Here is a 26,495-nt window from a genome sequence, read left to right as displayed (position 1 = left end):
AATATTTTATGGTTTTTCATCGTTTAAAGTTTAGACCTGTTAAAATTTAAAACTGATTGTTTTATGGGTTTGTATACTTTTTTTCTTTTTCTTATATTTCTCTTTTGAATTGTTTCAATCACTTATTCTTTAATTATATATCTGTTTTCACATTTTGGAAGTTTTAACATCTGAATTTGTGTTAGTTTTTGCAATATTTGAACATGTTTAACAGATTTCAATAACTATACCAAGTATGATTCTTTTGAAGGTAATCAATTTTTCTTTTATATTTCTCTATTGTGTAATCATATACCTTTTTTTTTGTTTCAAAAATTTATAGGAAGTAAATCTTATGATTCTTTAATATTTTTTAGTCTTTTAAAAGTTTTAACATCTGAATTATTCTTTTGATGGTAACACGTCTTTCTCTTATATTTCTTTGTTGTGTGTGTGTGTGCGTGCGTGTGTGTGTATAGGCTTTGAATCTTTTGATTCCTTTCAATAGTTATAGTCATGGATTATTCTTTTCAATGTAATCCATCTTTCTCTTATATTTGTTGCATATTTAGTCATACATATTTTGTTTTGTTTGAATAAATTCTAAGCAGTGAATCATCTAATTCGTTAATATTTTTTGGTTTTTCAAAAGTTTTAATATCTGAATTTTTGAGTTATTTTTTTGCAGTATCTGAAACAATCTGACAAACAAATTTTGTATAAGCCATTGCAAGTTCAAGCAATGGCTTCTTCATCAAATTGTAATGCAAATTGAAGTCATACAAGAGCAACTCATGCAATGGTGTAGTTTCTTAATCAATTTAATATTTTATAAAATTATTTTAATTTACCTCAGAAATAGGTAAGTTCCCGTGCATAGCACGGGTTAGCGACTATTGTATGTTTCAATTGCTTCTTTGTTATTTATTCTTCAAGTTTGGATATCAATTATCAAGTACTAAACAATTAAAATTCAACAATAAAACTCATAGATAATAAATAATCAATAGCTTATTGCTACGAACACTATGACTTGTGAGATCACAACTTCAATAATATTCTATATACTCTCAAATAGTAGATTTTAAATCGCTTTTGAAAGAATTGGGATTTGTCTCAACTTTTTAATTTTTTTTTATTTATATGAACTTGTGGTCTCAAATTTAGCCATTTCTTTGTTTTGGATTACAGGTTTGGCCATATAGTGGATCACACTAGCATTACATCGGTTCTTTATCTTAAAGATAAGGCTTCTATTTCTACCGCAAGAACTATTTAGGTATGTATCCCTTGCAAGCATACATGAACTTAAATTGTCTTTTAATATATGCATGCTTTATTATTTTCCAATAGTTTTCCCATGCATCGCACGGGTTAGCAACTAGTTAGTTTAGTTGTGCTCATTGTTGGTTTTGTACCATTTTCTTTTAACTGGTCTCCTTCTCATGCCACATCTTTTGATTGATAGATTTAGTTGTGCTCACTGTTTTCTGAATTACTGTTTTCCGAGTCTCTCATATACGTTTTCAATGCATGATGTCTAAATCATTGTGATTGTAGTATTTCGGGTTGCAACTGTTTTTGGGGGAAATATCACGTCACAAGTAAGACCAAAAAACCCTTTCAAAGTGACACAATTTGGAAAACTGCTTGTGGGGAAACTTATTTCTATTTTGTTATTCTCCAATTATCTGCAAAAACAATTATCTATCCCATGAAAGAAAAGGATTTTGATTTTCGTATTTCCATGGATGAAAACTTTTTCAGTTTAACTCCATCTATTTTAATATCAAATTGCTCAAGAAGAGTTAATATTAGTATATATTCTAAAACGTTCACCACAAAAGACTTTCAAGAAAAATTTTAATTATAGATAATTTATTTGAAAATTGATTTCATTTAAATAGAAAGAAAAAAAAATGAAAAAAAAAGACACTCTATGACCGGATCTAAAGGAATTTATGGAGGCATTGTAGGCTGGAGCGAATGTGTTCATCATTGGCCAATTTGGTGTTGGGTTTTAAGGGAATTAGGCTGCTTGAAGTGGTAATTTACGCTACTTTTTCCCTAAAGTAATTTATACTACTCTTATTTAGAGGGTATTATGTAAACAAGTTTTCTATGTAATTTACGGTATTTTTTTTTTAAATGTAATTTATGCCACTTTATTTTAGAGGGTATTATTATATTATATATTTGAGCTACTAGATAATGTTACCCAATTTAACCCTCACATGAAGTGGTTGTTGTCTAAGAAATTGTTGTAAACATATTTCTTTTGTAACATAAATTATATTTATCATTTGGATAATTCTATGTGAAATTCAATTTACATTTCCTCTTTTATCGGCTATTACTTTACTGCTCCATGAATAATGTTACGTGCATTTTCTCAGTTTTAAGGGTAATTGATATCTTTGAAATTTAATCTCTTTTTAAGTTTTGTTATGGGGGTGTAGTAAGTGGCTAACCATTATTGATTCCTTCACCGGTGAAATAAGTATATTTGAAATTTCAACTCTTTTTCACTTTTGTTATGGATGTGTAGTAAGTGGGATTTTTTAAAACGTGTAGTTTTACTTATTTTGATAAACTTTAAAATAAGGATAGGATCACACGAATTCCCCACCTTAATCTTTTAAATTTCCCTAAATATAAGGATATGGATGGAGAAGTGGAAACACAAAACAAATCAGTGACAGGAAACAGGAAACGTAGTTATTAATTATTAAAATAAATCTATATAACGTTCATCCAAAAGTATAAACGTGTATGAGTACGGCAAATTTAATCTATCAAATACAACTATAAACTAGCCTTTCAGTATGCGCATGCTCAGAGTCTCTTCAATTTTTTGGGTAAGGGTTAATTTACAGCATTTATTGTAATTTGGGATTACTACATTTTCCAATCACAAAAAAATAAAAATAAAAATCTTCACAAATAAAAAAAAAAAACATATGGGTGTGATGAGTATTATGTGAGATGAACCACAACGCCGTACTTTTTTTTTGTTTGGAAAATGTAGTAATCCCAAATTATAATCAATGCTTTAAATTAATCCTTACCCACAAAAATAGAACAACCTCTACGCACGTGCGTGCTCAGAGGCTAGTATGTGTTTAATCTACTTTTATGATCTCTTTTTATTTTTTTGGTGTAGCCATTGCATAACTAATCGATAATGCATCTAATGAGGTAGGTTCCTTTCTATTATCATTTCAATGATTGTAGTTTTTCTTCAAATATGCATATGTTATCAGTGAGGTTACCTTATCAACATTCCAGTTGAAGGAGAAAAAGAAAGAAAAGGATCATTCAATATAAAAGTCATCACACATTGTGAATATGGTCATATTACCATAAAATTAAAACCATGTTTGTGGACCTTGAAGAGTACATATAATAATATACAAATACTTGAGAACCCATTAAAAAACTTTCATATAATCTATGGAAGCTACAAATTAACCCTAAAGCTCCTACGCTACAATCCCTACTTCCCCTGTCTATTATGTATTGCCAAAGGCAATCATCAAGAGTTAGAGCGTGGCAGAGGTGGAAAAGCACTGCTGTACTCTGAAAAATCCGCTCTCAACGCAGCAACCTCAGCAATAAGCCCATCTAAAAGCTGTCCATGAGCTGCTTGAGTCATCATAAAGGTCTCCATCATAGCATGAAGAGATAAGGGAGGAGGAACGGTGGGCTCTGCAGCTGTGCTATGAGCATGTACCCCATCGTCACCAATGTCAGCAACGGCAGCTGTAGGATCAACAGGACTCTGCTCAGCATGATTGTCTCCAGCGATGGACTGTACTCGTGGCCTTTTTGATGACCCAACACTCGGTCCAACATTCCTCTTTTGTGCAGTCCGCAGTTTGAGAAAGGTGGCTCCTATAGGGGCTATGATGTGGATCAACTCTAGGGAAGGAAAGTTTTCTAACCCTACATAGTCTAGAACCCTATAGATGAAAACTGGGAAGAATAGACCATGCTTCTTACTCTTACTCCTATGCACCCCAACAAGCGTTTGATAGAAAAAGGAAGGAAAACAAATGGAGGCATCAGTGACGAGGGCATACAAAAAGAAACACCTCTCTATAGGAATAGTATGGACATGGGAGATGGGGAAGATGTTGTGACAAGCTATCCTAAATAAGATATAATTAAGCTCGGTTAAGTCACTCAAGTTAATTCTTGGGTTAGATCCCCATGTCATTGATCTTCCGCAAAAAAGAGTCATAACATCAGATATAGGAGGACGCTCCGAGTATGGATAAGTAGGTGTTCTAACACGAGGTACATTAAGAACATTGGATATATCATTCTTAGTTATGACAAAACTTTGACCTCGAATCCAAGTACCCAAATTATCATCAGAACGAATATGGAGATTGGAATAGAACTCTCTAATCAGGGCAACTAGAAGGGGTTGTAAATCTTTACATAGAGACAACCAGTTCCTACACTGTAGATTCCTATGGACAGCAAGTGGTAATTCATCTAGATTGATTTGTCGTTCCGGCCAAATTTTCCTATACTGAATTACATTTTCAAACCTTTGCTCGTTTGTAACCATTTGAAACGTTATTTGATCCAACACAATTGCAGGCTTAGATGAGGAGGCAAACACTCTTTTGGCTTTGGTTTTAATGGTTTTAGACTTCTTAGGAGGCATAACTAGGATCTACAGGTGGGAATGAAAGCACAGCAGAAAACCAATATTTAGAACTGCGTTAGAGACACATAAACACGATTTACATAGGCATGACAAAAAGACTGCATGAGATTGATGCACAATAAGCGTCAATGAATGAATGCATTGAAATGAAATATTTTCTATATGTACATGAACATTGACCCATACAGTCAAGTTATTTGAAAAACATGCGAACCCAGAGTGTACATTGTGCAGCGGGTGTAAAACCAGTCACTACCATCCATCAAACTTACCACGGTGGTCAATTTCAGGCAATTATACCCAATTCAACAAAACCCCAAATTCCACGAAGAACAAGATTGGTGAATGAACCATGCAAACCAAGATGTGAAAATTTTGAATATAAACGATAGAGAACATGTCGCCAACATGCATACACAGCAACCCATGAACCAGTTCAGATCAAATTAAGCAATTCATCAAAATCCCCAAATTCCCAATATGAAGACATGAACTCTAATTTCTCATTTCTCAAAAATCATGTCTTCTTTGCAATTAAAGGGTAGAAAATGTGTGTACAACATCCATACAAAAAAACCCATTACATATTTCACGTCAAAACACCCACACCCATGAAAATCCCAAAATTCCATATTACCACATGAACCCTAAATTGAATGGGCTTGTACAAATCAGCTATGTTTATGTAATTAAAGGCTACAAATCGTATGAACAACATGCATATGTAAAAACCCATGAGCCATTTCAGACCACAACACCCAAAATCATGAAAATCCCCATACTTGCATAGTTCGAAATTTCAGCTTTTACAGGGAGATTAATGCAGGATTTGAAATTAATTTGAATGGGAAGCAAGGGTAAAAGAGTTTTACTACAGTTGAGGATCGATGTTTGGAACCCCGGAAGTCACTTTCGAGCCTGAGGAATCGAGAGCAATCGACTGCTGCTACCGTGGGGAGTCCAATGCAACAATCCAACAACAGCTATGTTAACTCTGAATTGTCCAAATAAGGACAATCCATATAACTCGATCTTCCCATTATCGAGTACTACCATACTCGGTAAATATAAAGCCGAGTTCCATAATATGGACCAATCGAGCACCAATCAAGTAACAATCGATTTTTACAGACAACTTTGGCTAGACTTTATGCATTTTTGATGGGTCGCAACACAGATTTGACTGATCCATCTTCAAAACTCACTTTCTCAGAGAGCGAGTACTTGCTGGTTATATTGATTCAGAAACCACTTACTACTCGATAACTAGCTTATCGAGTTACTTAATGTAACTCGCTAACTATAAAGCCGAGTTTTATATTATGACCGATTGGAACCAATTGGATAACAATCGGGTTTTTCAGACAATCATGGCTGTATCCACGACCTCCACTGCGTCCATGCCCTCCAGACCCACGACCTCCCCCACCACGGCCTGTGGCCTGTGTGCTCGGCTCAATTGCCGTGGCTCGCACATTCTCCAATGTCGCCTAGCTCATCTCTCCGACAAGATCCAGCGTCCTCTTCAGGTGGTTGTACACTTGGGAGTTTGGTTCGCATTACGATAGTAATTCCACATTGGACTCAACCTGCGAAATAAAGGAGTCCTTTTAAAACTTCTCTGGTTAGTTTTGTGTTGTGCAACACTAGGCCTTTAAGGGCAAATTGAGTTCTAATTTTTGACTATATCTCATGTTGAGCTTATTCATATATATATATGAACATTGAAATGGTACACCAGTACATATTGCTTGTGACAGATGCATATCTAGTGGGAAGAAATGAAATGTTCTCTAAAATGAATATCAAAATATTGATTCAATGGCTCCATAAAACTTAAATTTTCAAAATGCATGCAGCAACACACATATATTGTCAATCCATAAAAGAAGCATCGAATTGTTGCCTTACCAGGATTTCCCAATACGCCGAGTCGCGTGTAATGTACCGTCTGGTCGTCCTTCGGTACGACTCCATGTAAGCAGCAAGGTATGTCGTGTCCCCATCCAATGCCGGTGCGTCAGCAATAAGTTCCTCTCTATGGGCCCATCGGTCAATGTAGACAGCATGCTCTTGCACCCAATCCTTATCTAGTTTACCTTGGAGGAAGATTCTATGGAGATGAACGGATGTATCCACAATATCCGGTAGCACTTGCTTCATCCCGAAATGACGAAAGACACGTTCGGGATGATGATCCTCTACTATCCAAAAATAGATCAATGGCATAGTGGCCCTCCATATATGTCAGCCGGCAATGCAATATGGGGGCAACAACTCTAGGACATCCCTGTACGGCTCCCAGACAACCTGCAGAAATGGTCAACAAAAAAACAAGTCAAATACGTACTTATTTGTGTCAATCCTCAATGTGAGCACACATGTATAAGACCATTGAAGAACCACTTCACTAAAAATCCTAAGACATTCTTGACCTATTTCCCCCTCTTATTCTATTTCCCCCTCTTATTGGATTTGACATGGTAAGATGCACCCAGATACTACTAGTTGCACTAGCTAAAACCGAGGAAGAAAATTTAAGCGTACACAGCTAAATATATGTGGAATCAAATCAGTGTAAAATTACTAATGAAGGTACTTTATATTGACTGCCCACCTTTTTCCGAAATTCGTAACTAATTCGTTGTATATCTATGGTCTAATCGACCAAAGTTACATTATTAACTATACACATACAGTAGTTGACAACCCTAGAAAGTGAAAACCAAAAATATGGAGAATTATATCCTTGTGACATGAAGCGGTAGAATACCTGGTGTGCCCGTATACTCGACAGTGACTCATGATACGCAGCTAGCACATGTGTGGCATGCTCTGTCGTGCTCTTTGGCCCCTTCCATCTAGTAAACATACAATTTCAGACAATGCTCATTAGTTAATATCAAACAACAGTGATGCCATGAAAATAAATGCGTACCAAAAATGAAGCCATTACTTAGCTTTCGTATTTTCGGTGATATGAAAATACTTATTAGAAATAAGTATTTTAATACCTAAAACCTTTGCAAGGCTTAAAATTTAAATGGATCTGTAGTTACAATTGATGAAGTGTTGCAAACAAATATTTTCTAGTTGGCAGGTTCAATTCTCTCCTAATTTTATGCCTTTAGAACTGAAGAGATTAATTTCCATATGATAGGGGGGGAAAAGTGAATTACGATGTTGTCATAAACATGAAACTGATATTGGAGCTATCTAGCCTAGTGTACCATGGTCTACTGCACTACATGTGAGTCAATCACACACAAAGGACATTAAGAGCATTGTAGTTTAGTTGTTTTCTCCGAAGGTTATTTCATTGGTTTCATCCCCACTTGTTACTATTAAAAAAAGAATTAAAAACGAAGTCTAGACTGTGAATTTTTGAGCATATGAATATGCCTTTGGAAAATATAATAAGCACAAACAAATTCATTGTTTCATAATAATACAAATTTAGATATAAATTAAGAACAATGTATATAAATTGTTTAACAAACAACCCGTTTTTTCCTTGTTGAAAAAAAATTACCAGTTTACATACACTACCAAATGAAATTATTACAGAGACTTTTTCATGAGTTAGCCAAAATTCAAAAACAAACATCTTCAATATCAATATTATACTTAAATACGATCAGATTATATACTATTTACCAATATTTTGTACAACCTATTTTTATAAATTGTGGCCGAGTACATATTAAGTACTGAATGACGTGTGTGACTGTGATTCCCATTGCACTAATAGATGCAACTAAGTGTTATGTATTCACATTATCTATTAAAAAAAAGTATATTGTATTTGTAATTTTCTTCTGCACTCATAACAGTGTATATTGGCATGCTATATCTTGTTAAGCAATCCATTAAATTAATGTCAATTGGACTTTTGGTTTGAAATAGGGTTTACTTCTCGACAGCAATGTCCTTAGTGAATGTATTACAAGTGGCATAAACTATAGACATATGCATGGTGAATGACAAATGGCATGACAATTGTATCAAACTAATCAAATAACATACCGACTGGCAAGGGGACCTACCTCCACTGGCGGTTGTGGCGACCTCATAACAGGGCATATCAGTGGGAACCTCGAATACGCCCACAGCTGCACCAACATCACTGCTCCTCCAATCTGCATTGCCTTTGTCTTCGATGCCTTGCATAAGTGCCCGTACAGCCAGGCTAATGCTCCACTACCCCAACTGTACCTCTTCGCGTTGCTGATTGGGTTTAGGAACTGTAGAGGCATCACCGACACCCAGTCTGCCGACTTGTCCATAAACAAAATCGTCCCCAACCGTTCGAGTATGTGATAGCGCGCATATTGCTGCACTACCTCATCAGTAGCATCCGCAACTAGGGGACCTCTAGATTGTGCATCCAGCTAGGTGAATCTTAGCCTCGCCCTAGCAAGGATAGAGGTGTTTCCATAGGATGCGGTATCGGGTCTGGTGGATGATGACCCAATAACTGAAGACACAACGTAGGCCAATCCATCTTGACACCCCTAGTCATTGGCAACCCATCAACACGAACCCCTAGCATCACCTCAATATCTTGTAAGGTGATGCCCATCTCTCCATGCGGTAGGTGGAATGTGTGCATCTCTGGACGCCAACGCTCAACCAATGCTGTGATCAACGCATGATCCACTTCCAAGTTTGGAACCTTGAATAACCCTTCAAAACCCGCCTCAGTTATGTAGCGAGCAATCCGTGGGTCAAGCTCATGCTGGGGTAACTTGCAACTTCGGCGTCTGCACTTTAGCACGCCTGGCACTACCTGCACACAAAAGAGCATTGTCTTAGGATAGTGCACACGAAATAACTATAAGAATGCTACATAATAATAATATGCAAGAAACAGTAGGCTAACTAGTTAGTTACGAACATTTTGCAATACGTTAGTTACAATGTTAACTGCTTATTCGCTCTACCTCAATAGCAGATAGGATCAATTCAAGATCAATGACATTGTTTAAAATTAGCACTAAGGTGATGGGCATCATGTTTTGAAATGAATGAACAAAGTGCCTCACTATGTCAAATGGAGTAGGGAATTAGGAATCAAAGTCGTCAGTTGTCTTATGTGTAGCCACACATAATTGTGTGCGCATGTTTGGAAAAAAGAATGGCAGCAGATTCATTTTTTAATTGATTACTATAGCTTCTAAATGAGATCTACTGACTTTGAACATTTCAGCTCCATACAATTTTCTTAATTATTTATGCTTCATACCATTTTCTCTTTGGATTAAATACAATTCTGCCTAAACCAAAAGATTCTAACATGTCCAACGTCTATTTGCAAATAATCAAAGAACCCTACAGAAATAAAAATAAATGATTTCGACATGTCCAAAGTTCAGTACAACTACGTACCTGACCGGCTGGCATCTCCCAAAGCACCGTGGATTGATGAACCAGCTGCTGCGTCAACTGTGTACCAACTGTGGGTCCAGGATCCACATTTCCCACTTGCTGCATATCTGACACGCATGCAATCATGTTAGACACGTCGGTCTATGTTTAATAGTGAAGAAAAGCTTGGCTTTTGCAAGTAAACACAGGCAAGTAATTGAATGTTCTAGAACAAACTCACAGAAACAAATACAGAGAGAAATAGAGTGAAAGAGAAACAGAGTGAAATAGAGATTTGACATAAAATTGAAAACATATAATTGCTCAACTGAATTATACATCATGCATCTATATACACTGATTTTCAATCCATTTAATCATATCAAGGGAGAGTTAAAATAAAACACTAAAATAAAAACAACCTAACGTTCATGGCTGCAAGGCATAAACAAAAAAGACATATAGTTGCAAATTGTGTAAGCAACCTAACCAACCAACCAAGGTGAGAATCAATGTCTAAATCAAAAAAAGTAAACCAACAAATGAACACAGCAAAATGCAAACCAAACAATCAATTAAGCACCACAAAAAACACCATTCTAAAACACTAAAACATAGCTCTAAAATTAAAAGGTACCAAATTACCAATTACCCCTAAACAAGCCCTGCCACCCATCAGTAGTAGAATTTCCCTTCTTTAAACAAAGTGTAAAGTTCTTTCCTTTTGCTTTTGCTTGTTCCCGTACTTGACATCACACTCTAAAAGAAATTTTATTTAATAAAGCAAGAAGTGAAAAGGGTTCATTGCAACTTAGTGGCTAGTGAGGTGTGTTTTCAACAAAAAAAGGGGGAGACAAACATGGAAGTAGGTAAAGCTGCCATTAGAGACTCTAGTGCAATGAACATCTCACTCACAAGCATAGCTTTGGAGGCAACTAATAATAGTCAAATTAATATTGAGCTTTATTAAATGGATTAAACAACTGTGAGACCTATACTGTCAAATGATGGTGTGTGCATAGTTATGTGTCAAATGAACACTGAATTGGTGACCATAACAATCCAACAGGTTTGCTTTCTTTTCTTTTGGGTTTTTTTTCTTCATTTGTTTTTATGAAGTCAATTATTTTTGAAAGTTCAAATATGTGTATAAACACCCTTGAACGTTTAGACCCCCAAATTACAACTTAACCAATTCAAGCATTATGTCAAACAACTAGTGTGCGGAAAATTAACATAAGCTATAATATGGAATTGGAAAAACTAACTAAGCCAAAATAAAATCTCAACCCACAGCAGATAATAAAAGGCATAGATAAAAGGGAAGGAAGATGCAAACACAAAGACAACACGCGATGTGTTATCGAAGAGGAAACCGAAGCCCTCGGCGTAAAACCTCTCTGCCGCCCTCCAAGCGGTAAACAATCCACTAGAAAATATAGTTGGGATACATGGACAGCAATAGACCCTCCAAGCCTAATCTACCCAGTGCACCTAAGCCCTCCAAGCTTCTTGCTCCAACGAGGTTGCGCCGAACCTTTTTCTTTTCTAACTTCCCAGATTCCGCTACTAGACCGTAGCATCAACCAATGAAGATTGGTTCCTTCCTAACTGCTTCCTAGAAATCCAAACAGCTGTCTCACAGTGATGAATATGGTGAGAACAAGGTTTGGTAAGATGCCTCTCAAGGATTTGACAATGGAGAGGAAGAGAGTTGAGGAATTTGAAGAGACTCTAATGTATAGATTGTGGGTGAATCAATCTTATTTTTCTTTAGGGTTTCTCTCTTAAAATTCTCTCTGGAAGCCCTCTTACGTTTGTGGGTAAAAGGGGTATTTAGACTAGAGTGAGAGAGGAATGTGAAACGTCAGATTTTACAAAACAGGGGTGGCTCGCGGCTTGACCTCGTGACTTGACTAAGTCGCGAGATCCAGTCGCGAGATAACCGTATGGCCAGTTGTCCTGTTTTGTCCTGTAGTGCTCCAACTAGCATGACTGTTCACCTTCCGGCATGCTTGGCACGTGTGCTGCGTCTGGCGGCTTGTAGCCGCGAGTCACCCACGAGGCCAAGCTACGAGTCTCTGTTTTCTTGCACACTCTTGAGCAAACTTCACTTTATCTCACTCACTACCTTTACAACAAACCCACCTAAATACAGGGTTACTAAATGCTGAAATACAAGTAAATTTGGCACGGAATAAAACCAATAAAATGGTTGATTAAATTCAACCTTACAATCTCCCACTTTGGCCATTCCGTGACAAAACCCTAAAACAGACTCTAGACTTAACATGTGAGTTGGGAATAGTTGAACAAAACTCACTCACACCTAACTCTAGAAGCTGTGAAGCACTTGAATCATAAGAACATGAAACTCCTGAAACACAACAATACATCATGATCATTGTATGCAGAAAAGCATGAAATGCATATGAAACAAGCTAGAGGTGATCAAGCAAAGATGAAGTGAAGAATCAAATCATGGCTTGATCAACCAAGTGAACACCATAAGGTAGTGATCACAGTGCTCATTCACACTTGGAATGAACACATGAACATACAACTTATCAAGAACAAGGCAAGATACTTGTATGCTCAACACTCAACCAATGCATATACACAAAGTATATGCATCTAGGAACAATCCTACTAGGGCACAAGAGTGACAGTACATAAATCAAAATGCAAGACATTTAGATAGAAGTACTGATTTCAACATAGCATAAAAGACTGCATTAAACAAGGTACAAACCATAAAGCCTACAGAGTATGCATAAAAACATTAACCCTAAAAGCTTACATAAGCACATGGGTAAAACAGGTACAAAACTTAGTATATCCAAAATAACATCAACAATGTATATAAAAGATTAAATCAAGATTATAAGTTATGAGTTAGAAACAAGAACACACCAAAACCACAGTGTATCAAACTCATATAAACACTAAAAGTCCAAAAACATAAACCTATAAGTTTAGAGGATAAGACTTAAAACAAAAGTATGTCAAAAGTATGTGTGTACTCCCCCTATCACTATGCACACTTCCCTTTGAACTTTCTCCCCCTTACTGAATGCTCTCCCCCTTTTTGGCACGAATAGCTAAAGGCTGTCGTCCAACTTTTGTTGAATAGCGTCTAGCTAATTCTCTAATTCTCTATGGTTGTTTGTGGAGTAGAGAAGTGTCACAATCTCATCAATGCGTTTCTGAATATGTTCAAGTAAACTGCCCACTCTATCAGTATGAGGATCAGTCTGTGCTTGCGGAATACTAGCTTGTGGAACTTCAGGAACAGCATGCGAAGTAGATGTGGTATGTGCAGGTGTCTCTGACTCAGGGGCAGATGGAGTAACCGGAGAGATGTGTGCACTCTTTGATGTTTTAGAGGAGTGACTTCTGCTAGCTTGAAGAGTGTACATGGAAATAGGACGCTAACGAGTTAACATTTTTCCATCTGTGGGAGGAACAATGCCTTCACGAAGAATAAGCTTCATGATGAGACTGCAAAATGGAATAATTCCTCGAGCTGCAGTTCGAACCGCGGTCTTCTTCATGGTGTAAAAGATGTGAGCACATATATCAATAGGGGCTCCTGTAATAAGATCACAAAGGAATAGAGCTCTCCCAGATTTATGAATGTAGTGTTAGACAGTGGGTAGAGATTAGTGAACATGATCAACTTTAGTGTGGTCAGCTCTGGTGCAAACTTTGTGGTGCTGATGGATGTTCCTGTATTGGATACTTCATGATCGGATCCTAGGATTTGTAGAATTTCTTGAATCTCTGGAATTCGATCATCGTACGGAGTTAGATCCACATTCTGAGGTCTAGTGATGCCGAGAAGATCTGCGATGGAGTTTGGGGAAATGCCAAACTCTTTTCCTCTGACCCAGAAAATAAGTTCAGCTCCAAGATCAGTTGCATTTGAGAAGCATTCTTTGACCAGTTCATCCATTGGATCGACAAAGTTCCCAAACAAGTTTGCCTAATCTCGTTGCTCAAAGATTCGAGGGATAAAAGTGGTCCCTAAGGTGTTAAACTCCACCACCCGTTCCACTATGGGAGTTGACTTGTCAAAGATGTTTGAGTAGATGTGTGAGGTAAGCGGAGTTCTGAACCTCTCCTCATTGAAGTCTTAAGATGCCTGTGATGATAGTCGAGTCCTTTTAGCAACTGGTGTTGCTAGATCGTCAGCAACAATGTCTTTACCCTTGGAAGATCGACGAGACATCTGCAAGAGAATAGGCCCACAGCAAAGAACCAACAACAATACCACACAAGATAAATATCAACATGATTCGATGCAAATAGAAGTGAAAAACAGAGATTTCAATACATAAATACAAACTTAAGACAGTGCAGACCCAAACAAACTTCCATCAATACTAAGGTGCACAATATGACAGGTGCAGCGAAATGGTGATAGTGCAAAAGAGCATAGAGAAACAAATTCAACCAAAACTGTCAATGAGACAATTTACCATGACCATGATATGCATACAAAGACAGCATTCGAACATTAAGAACGGATATCAAAAAAAATATACCACATAAGATATGAACATGGAAAAAATTTCAAAATGAGGGATCAGAGCACCCAAACTAGAGCACATGGCTGTGAGACACAACATTCAGAAAAAGAAGTTGTTTTAAAGGAATACTTTCAAGATGCCATCATCCACATGTTATGTTAACATAAAAGCACAGTAAACCAATGCCGTAAGCCAACATCAACACACAAACAAGTGAAAGGAGCAAGTCACATAAACACCAAACCCATTTAACAAAAGATTTTCAGAATAAACAACAGGCAAATATCAGAACAATGAAAAAGCACATTGTGACCCCTCAACATGAAAACGGATGAAATCAACAACAAATATAACAAGCCATACCCATCACACAAAGAGAGGAATGTTTCGAACACAATACCAATCCAAATGGTAAGAAAAACATCCATGAAATAGGGAAAATGAGATGAGGAAAACAAGATCCATACCTTTTCTTGATGATTTGTATAAGAAATGAAGCACCAATGAGGTTTAAAAAAAGGGTGCACGGAGTGTTTGGGAAGGAGACAGTTGAGAAAGAAGATGAACAGTTACAAAAGTTCGAGGGAAAACTGAAAAAGATTTAAAAACTGCCTCTATTTTTGCCAAACACACGTTTTTTGCGACTGAAGAGAGTCGCCACAAAGTCGCCAGTTCAAGCCGCCAAAACACTTAAAGACAAAAGTTTGGAAAATTTTTCTAAGTGTTTTTCGTGATTGGAAGGTCTACCCGCGAGGGAGTCGCAAGCTGAGCTGCGAAAATCTCTGAGTAGCCCTCGCGACTGGACCTTCCACTCGCGAACAAGTCGCCAAAAAAGACCCGCGAAGACGCGACTGAGGCTCGTGACTTGACTAACTCGCGACTGAGTCGCCAAAACAGGGCAAAAATGGATTTTTGAAATTTTCAGATTTTTTTTAAAACAAAATACTTTCCAAAAACACCTAAAACACTCAAAAATCTTTTTGTGCTTGAATTAACAAAGATTGAGCATGTGAAAACACATTTCATCAAGTACAATCACACAAATGAATATGGCATTTATTGAACATAAACTTGTGTGTTGTGTGTGGATATCAACAATGAGATATTCCTTAGTCTAATGTGAAACTTCAATGATCAATTCAACCAAGGCATACACAATTAGCACTAGATCATGTGATCCATCTCAATTATAGAAATATGTATATATGACCTCCCACAAAATTTGATAACATATTTTGGAGCTTTACATTTGACTCCACTTTCAATCATACCATTTGATCTTTTTGATCCTTTGAGACAATTACCTCTCATTGTGAGAGTGATATATGATATTTCACATTAAAGAATTAAAGAACTAGCCTTTGGCTTTTTGAATAAACATTCTCTTTAATACAAGGTCGCTTACCCTTTTTCCTAGTCGAATACTAGAATGTGCGACAGGTTTTTATAGCTCAATATCTCTTTTCATTTGGAGATTTACATTTGGTGAGCTCTTTTTAGCAAAAAAAAAATAAAGAGTGGGAAGATATATAGACACAAGTCTATGCATGTCTCAAGATCATCATAACCATTTACTAATCATTCATGACAAGTTTGAAGATCTATTTATAACAATCACATAGATTTCAAGATTTTTCCCACAGTGATATGAGTGTAAAGAAACAAGCTATGCTTGAAAATGCACAAAGCCATTAGCACAAAGGTACAAAGCAAAACAAGTTTTAAGACAAAAACTCAAAAATGTCGATCAAACTTTTTGATTTTCTAATTTTTATGTGATTTTTGGATTTTTGACACAAGAAGAAACAAACTTATCAAAAACAAAAGAAAATCAAAAGTATGCACAAGTAGACAAGCAAACAACCAACAGCGAAAACAACAAGCAAACAAACAAACATCATCGCAAAGCATAGGAAGTATTAATGCATGGACATGTTGTAATGCTTATGCATGAGTACCCTTTTTCACCCACACGTCACTTGCGTTTGGGGTGATTTCCTTATAGGATTGGGTACGGGAGTTAGGGCTTTCAAACCTTCGTGAGAAGCTTTCCAAGCAGTTGGTGAATGCACCAATCATCTTCATCACATTCATCATTCCGGGATCACCATTTTGATCTCTAGATTGTTCACCTGCCCAATTTCTTCTATCATTTCTAGGTCCTCGTGACCTTTAAGGAGTTGCACTATTCTTTGCTCTCAACTTTTGGCAATTTGGTCGAGTATGCCCTTGAAGTCCGCAATGATGACACACATAAGTTGCTCTAGGACCTCTTTGTGGTCGTGGGCGTGACTTGGCACGAGATTCAGACCTACCCACAGATTGATTACGGGAATTCAACAACCATTCATTCCCCACATTTCTCTTCTCCTTAATCTTGGGCTTCTCAGTAGTAAGACCAACATCAGCTGATTCTTTGGCCTTTATAAACTTCACTTCTTTAGTGACATTTCCAGATGAGCTACTTCCTCCGGTATATCCCAATCCGGATTTGTCTGAAAAACTCTTTTGAGATGAAATAACATCATCTAGCTTCTTGGTGGTGACCCTCTCTATTTTAGCATTTGCTTGCACAACCTCTTGCTCAAGAAATCTCACTTTTGTGTAAGTTTCGGACAGCTCACCATTCAGTGTTTCTATCTCACATTTGGCCTCCCTATATCGGATTAGGAGACTTTTATAGTCCTCCTCTGCCTTCTTCATTTTTCTCACAACAGCTTTGGCCACCCTTGTGTACTCACCCGACTTCTCCAGGAGTGAGTTATAATTCTCTTGAAGATTGGCTGTGCTTTCATCTTCTTCAACATCTGATTCTTCAACAATTCCCAGTGATTCTTCATCACTATGTTCTCCAAGGTCTTGTACAAGCAAATTCAACTCGTCTGAAGATTCAACATGAGTAATAGTCATAAAAACTGAGTAGTTCCCCTCTCCATCACAGCTTTCTTCAGATTCTGAGTCGGATGAATCCGAGTCACTCAATATTGTGGCATACACTTTGCCTTTCGATTTCAAGTAATTCGGACATTCTTTCTTAAAGTGTCCATGCCCGTTACATTCCAAACAAGTGACACCTTGTGTAGGATGGGATTCTTTTCCATCTTTCTTTTTGAATTCCATTTTCTCCCTTCCTGAACTTTGGAATTTTCTTTTATCACCAAATTTGCCATTATTTTTGAATTTCAAGAACTTTCTGAAATTTTTAACAAGGTATGCAACATCTTTGTCAACCACATCTTCTCCCGATGAGTCTTGATCTTCCACCTTCTCATTAATGGTCTTAAGAGCAAGAGATTTACTCTTCCGTTGATTGGGCAGCGACATCTCATAAGTCTGAAGAGAACCAACCAACTCCTGGACTTTGATGTCATCAAGGTCCTTGCTCTCTTCAATCGCCGTCACTTTAGCACGAAAACTTTCTGGCAATGATCGAAGGATCTTCCTTACAATTTTAGAATCCTCCGTTTTCTCCCCCAAATTGAACTTGCTGACAACCACCTCATTTAGCTTCCCATAGAAAGAGTCAAAGGACTCGTCCTCACTCATTTTGAGCTCCTCAAACCGAGTGGTCAGCATTTGCAACTTGGTGTCTTTCACTTTCTTCGTGCCTTCGTAGGTGGTTTCCAATATCTCCCATGCTTCTTTGGCAACGGTAATGTGGGAGATCCTGTGAAATTCATCTGGAGACACACCATAGAAAATAGCATTGAGTGCTTTACTGTTAGCATTAGAAGCAGCGAGTGCTGCCTTATCCCATGTGGATTTGGCTGCCTCAGGTCTGGTCCAACCAATCTCAACAGCATCCCAAACAGATTCATCAATAGAACATAGAAAAGCTCTCATGCGAACCTTCCAAAAAGCATAATTACTACCATCAAAATATGGAGGTGCATTTAGGGATTGAGACCGATCCATCTCAAAAGGGAGTCAAGGATCACACAATGGTATTGAAACCAATAAAAGTGTACCTGCTCTTATACCAAATGAAAGTTCAAATATGTGTATAAACACCCTCGAACGTTTAGACCCCCAAATTACAACTTAACCAATTCAAGCATTATGTCAAACAACTAGTGTGCGGAAAATTAATATAAGCTATAATATGGAATTGGAAAAACTAACTAAGCCAAAATAAAATCTCAACCCATAGCAGATAATAAAAGGCATAAATAAAAGGGAAGGAAGATGCAAACACAAAGACAACACGCGATGTGTTATCGAAGAGGAAACCGAAGCCCTCGACGTAAAACCTCTCCGCCGCCCTCCAAGCGGTAAACAATCCACTAGAAAATATAGTTGGGATACATGGACAGCAATAGACCTTCCAAGCCTAATCTACCCAGTGCACCTAAGCCCTTCAAGCTTCTTGCTTCAACGAGGTTGCGCCGAACCTTTTTCTTTTCTAGCTTCCCGGATTCCGCTACTAGACCGTAGCATCAATCAATGAAGATTGGTTCCTTCCTAACTGCTTCCCAGAAATCCAAACAGCTCTCTCACAGTGATGAATATGGTGAGAACAAGGTTTGGTAAGATGCCTCTCAAGGATTTGACAATGGAGAGGAAGAGAGTTGAGGAATTTGAAGAGACTCTAATGTATAGATTGTGGGTGAATCAATCTTGTTTTTCTTTAGGGTTTCTCTCTTAAAATTCCCTCTAGAAGCCCTCTTACATTTGTGAGTAAAAGGGGTATTTATACTAGAGTGAGAGAGGAATGTGAAACGTCAGATTTTACAAGACAAGGGTGGCTCGCGGCTTGACCTCGCGACTTGACTAAGTCGCGAGATCCAGTCGCGAGATAACCGTATGGCCAGTTGTCCTGTAGTGCTCCAACTAGCATGACTGTTCACCTTCTGGCATGCTTGGCACGTGTGCTGCGTCTGGCGGCTTGCAGCCGCGAGTCACCCGCGAGGCCAAGCCGCAAGTCTCTGTTTTCTTGCACACTCTTGAGCAAACTTCACTCTATCTCACTCACTACCCTTACAACAAACCCACCTAAATACAGGGTTACTAAATGCTGAAATACAAGCAAATTTGGCACGGAATAAAGCCAATAAAATGGTTGATTAAATTCAACCTTACAATTTTTTTTCTTAGAAGTCAATTATATTTTTATTGGTCAAGTCTTGGTCGTAAATTAGGTTATTAGTAATTCATTTTTTTTCTTCGAATCAAGTAGATTTTTTAAAATCAATAGTTGGCTTTCCTAAGTAAACTAGAAATAGGGTCAAGGTAGTTAAAGGTGAAAGGCAGCCTTAAGGTGCCAAGGCCTTATATGGCCCGACGCCCTAAGGTGTGAGGCGACAAGGCCTTTGGTGCAGCCAAGGCCAGCCCATTCCAGAAGACCTAGAATTTACCAAATTGTCTTTGTTCTAGGAGAACTTAATTAAAAGCAATCCAACAGGGAAAAACAAAAACAAACAATCAAATAAGAGTCAGGTCAATTCAACTTCAGATCGACCAAGGAAGGTCCCAAGATAACTGTTAGGTTCTAAAGTTTAGGATTTTATGTATTTAGAACTCTAATTTGTATTGTTGGCAAACCATGATCAAAACAATGTGTTTAGAAGTATTTAAAGCTAGCTCAAAGTTGTGTGTCAATGTAAAGTTGGAATCGAGTGAAACCAGGAAGCACTGTGGCTTTCGGCCTGGCTCGATTGATCGAAGCTTAGGCTCGACCGATCGAAGCTCGGGCAGAATGCTTTTCTGCAGATTCGTCCAACTCAGCCCTATTTGTTTTAAAACGTTTTTAGGGTTTCTTATTTGTCCTAAGTATAAAAGGCAAACCCTAGCCACGTTTTAGTGTTGCTCATATTTGCGGTTTGTGTAAATCTCTTGTGAGATCTAGAGGAGCTTTCCTTTACACAAACTTAGGGTTTTCAAGGAGAAGATTTATCTACACCTTGATAATCAATTCAGTTGTTGCCATTAAAGCTTAAAGAATACACAAGCGGGTGTGCTTGTAGCTGGTGGGAATCCAAGAAAGAAGGAGTCCGTGGATTCGGAGCTTGCACGTGGTTGTGTCAGTAAGTTCTACTGGTTGGTAGCAATAAGAAGTCAAGCGTGGGGGCTTGTAAGTCTTATTGTATGAACTTCGATTCTTTCAAGATAGTGGATTCAAGTTTACCTTGAGGATAGCTAGGTCAAATCCTTCCCAGGTTTTTACCGGTTTGGTTTCCTGGGTGATTATATCATTGTTTTATTTATTTTCCGCTACTTTTCATGATTTGATCTTTTTATTGTGATAACCTAGACTTGGAATTTGGACTAAGTAACAACTTGGCCAATTACCTAGGTTTAATCAATTGTTTAAGGGGTCTAAAAACTGTCAATAACTCTTCATCATCTGAAATTCCCAAATTAAAAGGTCTTTAAAGAAAACTGCAATCAAATAAGAGTAAATTCAAGTTTAGACTAAGGAAGGTCCCAGAACTCTTCATCATCTGAAACATCCCCAATTAAAAAACTCTTTAAAGGAAACCGCCAGTTACATTCCCATCACTGACTCCTAGGTTTTTAATTTTTTATCATTTTTCATCTTTGTTTCTTTATTGCAATTTTCCATCTGCATCAAAAGCCTAGGTGGCAATTCATATTCCATTCTTTTCCATTAATTAAATTACATATCGATTCCCATTCAAAAGCCTACACTTTATACCCACAAAAATTAATTCTGACACACAAAAATCAATACCTCCACCAATACCCTTGGGAAATAAGTATAGTAGGCCAAACCACCAAAAAATTAAATAAATAAACAAAGCCCTAGGTCCGTCAGAAGCACCCTAGAAGCACCACAACCTGAAAACAGTTGGCTTTTCAGAGGATGTACTATTTCCATTCCCAAAAGCCACCACAAATCTCAATGCTCCCTAACCTAACCCAACCTATTATGAAATGATTGGGTGACCCTAAAAGGCCACTAAGGCCACTAAGTTCCCTTTACAACCCCAAATGTAATAGATGATAATAATAATAATTCGATGTACTTAGTCAACAAACATAACCCACAAAAGGCTGCTAATCTGACACAAGACAGAAGCTTGAACGAGCTTTAATACCAAATTTGATGTAGGCTTTTTAGGGATTTCAGCACTAAACTAGATTCTTGATAACATATTGAATGTGTTGATGGCTGTTTGGTATTTAAACAATAAAAAGAACATCAAATAAAGAAAGATAAAACACTGGGCAATCACACCTAGGCTTTCCTAAGCACTCACATTTAGGTAGGAGATAGCAATTGCGATTGAAAAAAGTTTGAATGTTCATTATATAGGCTATTTCTAAATCCTTTCTTAGAAAGACTAGGAATACTAATAACAAAAAAAAAAAAAAAAGTACTTTAAGAAATTCTAAGACAATTCTAGTCTCTTAAGACAATCAATTATGCATCTATACACAAAATGTAAGTGACTTTCAACTGACGTGGTAAGTAAGTTTATATCTTCCCATATGATATTACAAGGATAATGACATGAAACCAAAAAAAAAAAAAAAACTTAGATGTTGAATAAAAACAATATGGCACAGTTAGAGCCCTAAGCAGAGTAAATGGCAGCAAAGGTTTTAGGATGTCCATGGTCTGTGTGTAGATATATGCGTGCATATCCATTATACACACATTATATCTATTATAATAATAACTAAACAGAGTGGAAGCTTGTAAAAGCCAGTAAGTTTGAAGCTTGTAAAACCAATAGCTTCTCAATTCAAGATCATTCAGCATTGAATTAAAAAGAAATTTTCCCTAATTCAAAATCATGACATAACTTGTGACATAATTTCTTGAAAAAATAGAGATTGATTTGATACACTTTCAAACTATATGAATTACAAAGCAATTTCCCCTAACAATGAACACCGTTGTCATGCTAACTGTATTTTACATGAATTTATGCCCTAGATGTGCATCAAAACCCACTTCAAAACCAAACCCAACAAAGCTAAAACAGCAACAATAATTATGAATAGAGATAGAGAAAAATCTAACAGAGAAAAACTTAAGAAGCCACACTCAAATCAGATTACATGCAAAGGGAAAAAATTAAAATTTGAACTCAGCATTTACAAATTACCTTAATACGTTTGTAATCCTTTAACTCTGAAGACAGATTGGGTTGAGCTTCGGCTGTGGTGAGATTCAAAAAGTGTGGGTTTGGGTGTGGGTTTGGATTCAGCTTCGGAAAGGGTCTACTGAACGGTTTGGTTTGGGTGCGGGTAGAAATAGGAGAACTTGAAGATGCGTTAAACTTGGAAAGGGTCTACTGAACGGACTGACGGTGGCTACTGATCGAACTGAGGAAGGGAGAGAAACTGTTGAGCAAGGAAGACAAACAGTTTTAGAGACGTTATATTCAAAACTCCTTCTTGTTCTGCCTATAACTCGGTTTCCACAATAACGAGTTACAAACAGTAACGCAGGAATATTTTATTGCCCAAAGGCCAAGCTGGAACACCAGCGTGGCAAGAACCTGCCCAGAACTCGGTTTCTTAATAGTCGAGTTATTTAAGTAACTCGATTATCGTATAATCGAGTATCAAAACAGGGGCACGCCCCTATATTGTTTTGAAACAGGGGCATAATGCCAAATATTTTTCCCAGAAGGGGCAAAAGGCTAGATCCCCCATGATTCTTGTCAAAAACAGTCTATTCTAACTTCTAATTTTATAATTTTAACGCTTAGATTATTCTTTCTTATGCTTTTTCCAAAACACTTTTCTTTTCTTTTAGTAATTTAATTCATAGATAACAAACACAATTAGAGTTTACCAAGTGTTATTGGGATTACAGCCTCCTGCTACTTGTGTTAAAAAAAATAATAAAAAATTAGAATTAACATTTTCAGTTTTAAATTTTAATATATAAGAAAGCTAGTTTTAAGAAAATTAGGGATGTCCTATCCCATTCATAGCATCACTCTTAAAAATGGATAATCTCATAAATCACTATAATGGGTTAAAAAATTAATAGCTCCAAACTTGTTAAAAACTAAAATTTTTCCTATTATTATTATTATTATAGCTACAAGTGGGGAAGGAAATTTTGAGTCATAGCTATCTCCTTTGAAAACACTAGAAAGCGTTGAAGTAGAAAACTCTTTAACTTTTTCCTATTAAATTTGTACAGTAATAAAAAAAATTATCATATGCTTTTTATTAGTAACCCTCGAATTAAATTTTGCTGCCCACAAATATTGTTATATTGTTCTAAATGGATATAAAGATGGCCCCGGGGACACAGCTGCTTCCCTTTCATATGGCACATCGATGTTCCCTTCTATTTAAAGCACTAAGGCCCGTTTGTATATATTTGAGTTTGACAGTACAACCGACGCGGCCCTCGACCACGTATATTACGCTCCCAAAACGAAAAGTCAAAAAAGCATTAATTATTTTCTTTCTACTAGACTCTAGTACTACAAAGTACAAAGTACAAAGTACAAACAAGAACAAAGAATTTTCGGAAAAAAAAGTTGCAATAGCTTGGCTTTCACCGTCTCAAACCAATGGCTTCATGCCTGTCTCTCCCTCAGTAACAAATCAAATCTGCTTCCATTGACATGGATCCCATTAAATTAAATAAATCATTTTCTCAACTTTCATTGGGATAGTCTTGTTTCTAATCTTCTTATGTTCTTATTACATGTATAAAAAGAAAATAGAAGGTAATAAATGACAACTGTCACTCTTGGTAATGTTTCAATGACGCCTATTCAAAAGGAAAAAAAAATGTTCCATTGATTCAGTTGAGAAACGTTCCTTGCATATTCGAAAAATTCATTTCACCCAAACGGCTTCCCAATCTTAAGAACATCAGCCTCCAAAATTCTTGCTATAAATCTTATTAGCTCAAAAGCCATATTTCATCCTATCTTACCTAAAGCCGAGGTTGGAAGCGCATTGGAGGATTTGAGAAAAGGCAAATGACAGGTAACATGCACGGAAGTTGAAACTGAGGTCTAATAGTATTCGGCCCAGAAAGAAAAAAGGATCTTGAGTAAAGATTATCAGAGATCTATTTATTACTTATATATTTGAAGAACTAAAGAAATAAACCAAACCATAAAATAGAAAACAACACTGCAAAAGAGTGTCTCCACAGCTAGGACAAGAAAGTATGGCTTAAGCTTGAATAAATTAAATACTACCTCAATTTCTGACAAAAGAATAATAAATACTCTAAAAATCTGAGCAAAACCACACTATTCTCTGTACTCTGTATAAACACTATGCCAAGAGCTGTACCTTCAGAAATATGGGGGAAGTGGGAAGTTGAGCAAATATAAATAAGAGCCCCCCGACCAAATATCAGTTCAAATATGAGAAATTTTAACTAATTACATTACCAAAGGTAAAATGAAGCCTGCAATAAAGAATCACATGGTATTGTCCTTTACCTCCTGGCTGAGATTGAAATGAAATAAAATGGAAGTCCACTCTGACGTGCACATAAGAACCTCCACAAAGCAAAAACAAATCAATCTTCTCCAATTCTATTGTTTCTCTACACCTCGTGCTAAAATCAAACCTGCAAAACAAGATGCAACTCTCTTGAGTAACAGCTGGAAGTTCCGTAGGATATATATTAGATAATAGTTAACTTAACCCAGTCATCTCTTCAAAATAAATAAACCCAATTAAATAAATAAAAAGGTTTAAACATACGCACATCATCGTTACCATGACTTCAAAATGACTAAGTTTACATGAAATTATTCAGTGCATCTGGTGTATTGCACCCTCCTCTTACATAAGGACACTCCACCCTCTCTTACATAAGGACACTCCCACCTATGGATCCCACACAGGGGACCTACCCTTGTGTGACAAGGAGACAATATATACCTGGTGTATGGAATAATTTTATAAGTTTGACTATAGAGTCAAGTATCTAATTAAGTATCACATGGAACAGAATTCATAGCAAATCAAACTATTTTGGAGCTTTTGAGTGAAAAAATAAGTACAATTTTAGAAGGCCACAAGGAAAGCAGACAATAACATAGAGCAAAGGGGCAAGCACACACACACAAAAATAAATAAATAAATAAATAAAATCAAGGCAAAAATAGTACATGCAATGCTAGAGAAAGTGTCAACAAATAAACACCAATAGCAACAAGACAAACTAAATGCTTATCATACGCCCCCCTCTCCCTCTCAGAGAAGTAAACAACATCCATTGTTATTGTCATTAAACCAAACATTGTTTTGATTCTATTAGACAGCCACCTTATAAATAAGCCATTTGCCCATTGTCTGATAACATGCTAGAAATACAACAAAATTCATATCAGTCAGACCAGATAGCAATCATGGAAAAGAACCTTCATGTCAGACACAATAAGCTAAGCACTGTGTACTGATCAAATTTTAAGAAAAAGTTGAGTATTTTAACACAAAACAAAGGTCTGTCAACAAATTTACTCTACTCAATACTCCCACAATTTTTGTGCATCCATGAAGAAGAATAAATCCATACTATACAGAAAAATACATAGCTTACGCCAAGAATAAAAATGATTCTACCAAAGGAAGGAAAAGGAATAGGGTTAGAAATTGGAATCAGGAAATTACCTCAAATTATAAGTCATTGGATTTTTTTCCTGCAACAAGCCGGTTAATGCGGAGGCCCCTACTAAATGCTTCATTGAAAAGGATCCTTGTCTGCATTGACTGAAACCCAGGCAACCATGACAGTAATGCCACAGGAGCCATGACAATTACTCCGAACATTATATCATATAGTCGGGCCACAGAAACAACGCTTTCCCAAACAAGAGTAGACCGCAGAAAGGGCCGGAGTACTTGGGAAATCTATATCAGGCCCCACCCAGTGGGGATGAATGCTAACAGGCTAGTGAAAATATCAATAAATGTGAAAGCCGTAAATTGCAGCAGAGCAATTGTCACAAGTATTGCAAGTATAATCACGA

The 26,495-nt window shown here is 37.0% G+C and overlaps 2 protein-coding genes across 7 annotated transcripts in view; both read right to left on the bottom strand.

Annotated features, from left to right (window-relative positions):
* The window catches only part of LOC126695538 (two pore calcium channel protein 1A-like), a 189,160-nt gene that overhangs the window by 120,024 nt on the left and 42,641 nt on the right, over window positions 1-26,495 (bottom strand). The window lies entirely within an intron of this gene.
* LOC126695537 (callose synthase 12) overlaps window positions 24,713-26,495 on the bottom strand; it is a 62,855-nt gene continuing 61,072 nt past the window's right edge. The window contains exon 3 of one of the 3 annotated variants that reach the window (XR_007646045.1): window positions 24,713-24,804. The gene's annotated coding sequence lies outside the window, so the exon portion shown is untranslated. Of the gene's footprint in view, window positions 25,088-26,495 lie in introns of all 3 variants that reach the window. The other 2 variants (XR_007646044.1, XM_050392330.1) reach the window with 2 other exon arrangements.

This window comes from Quercus robur, chromosome 8 (genome assembly GCF_932294415.1).
Source record: "Quercus robur chromosome 8, dhQueRobu3.1, whole genome shotgun sequence".
NCBI lineage: Eukaryota > Viridiplantae > Streptophyta > Magnoliopsida > Fagales > Fagaceae > Quercus > Quercus robur.
The sequence above is the reverse complement of the archived record's forward strand: the minus strand, read 5'-3'. Positions and strand labels throughout refer to the sequence as shown.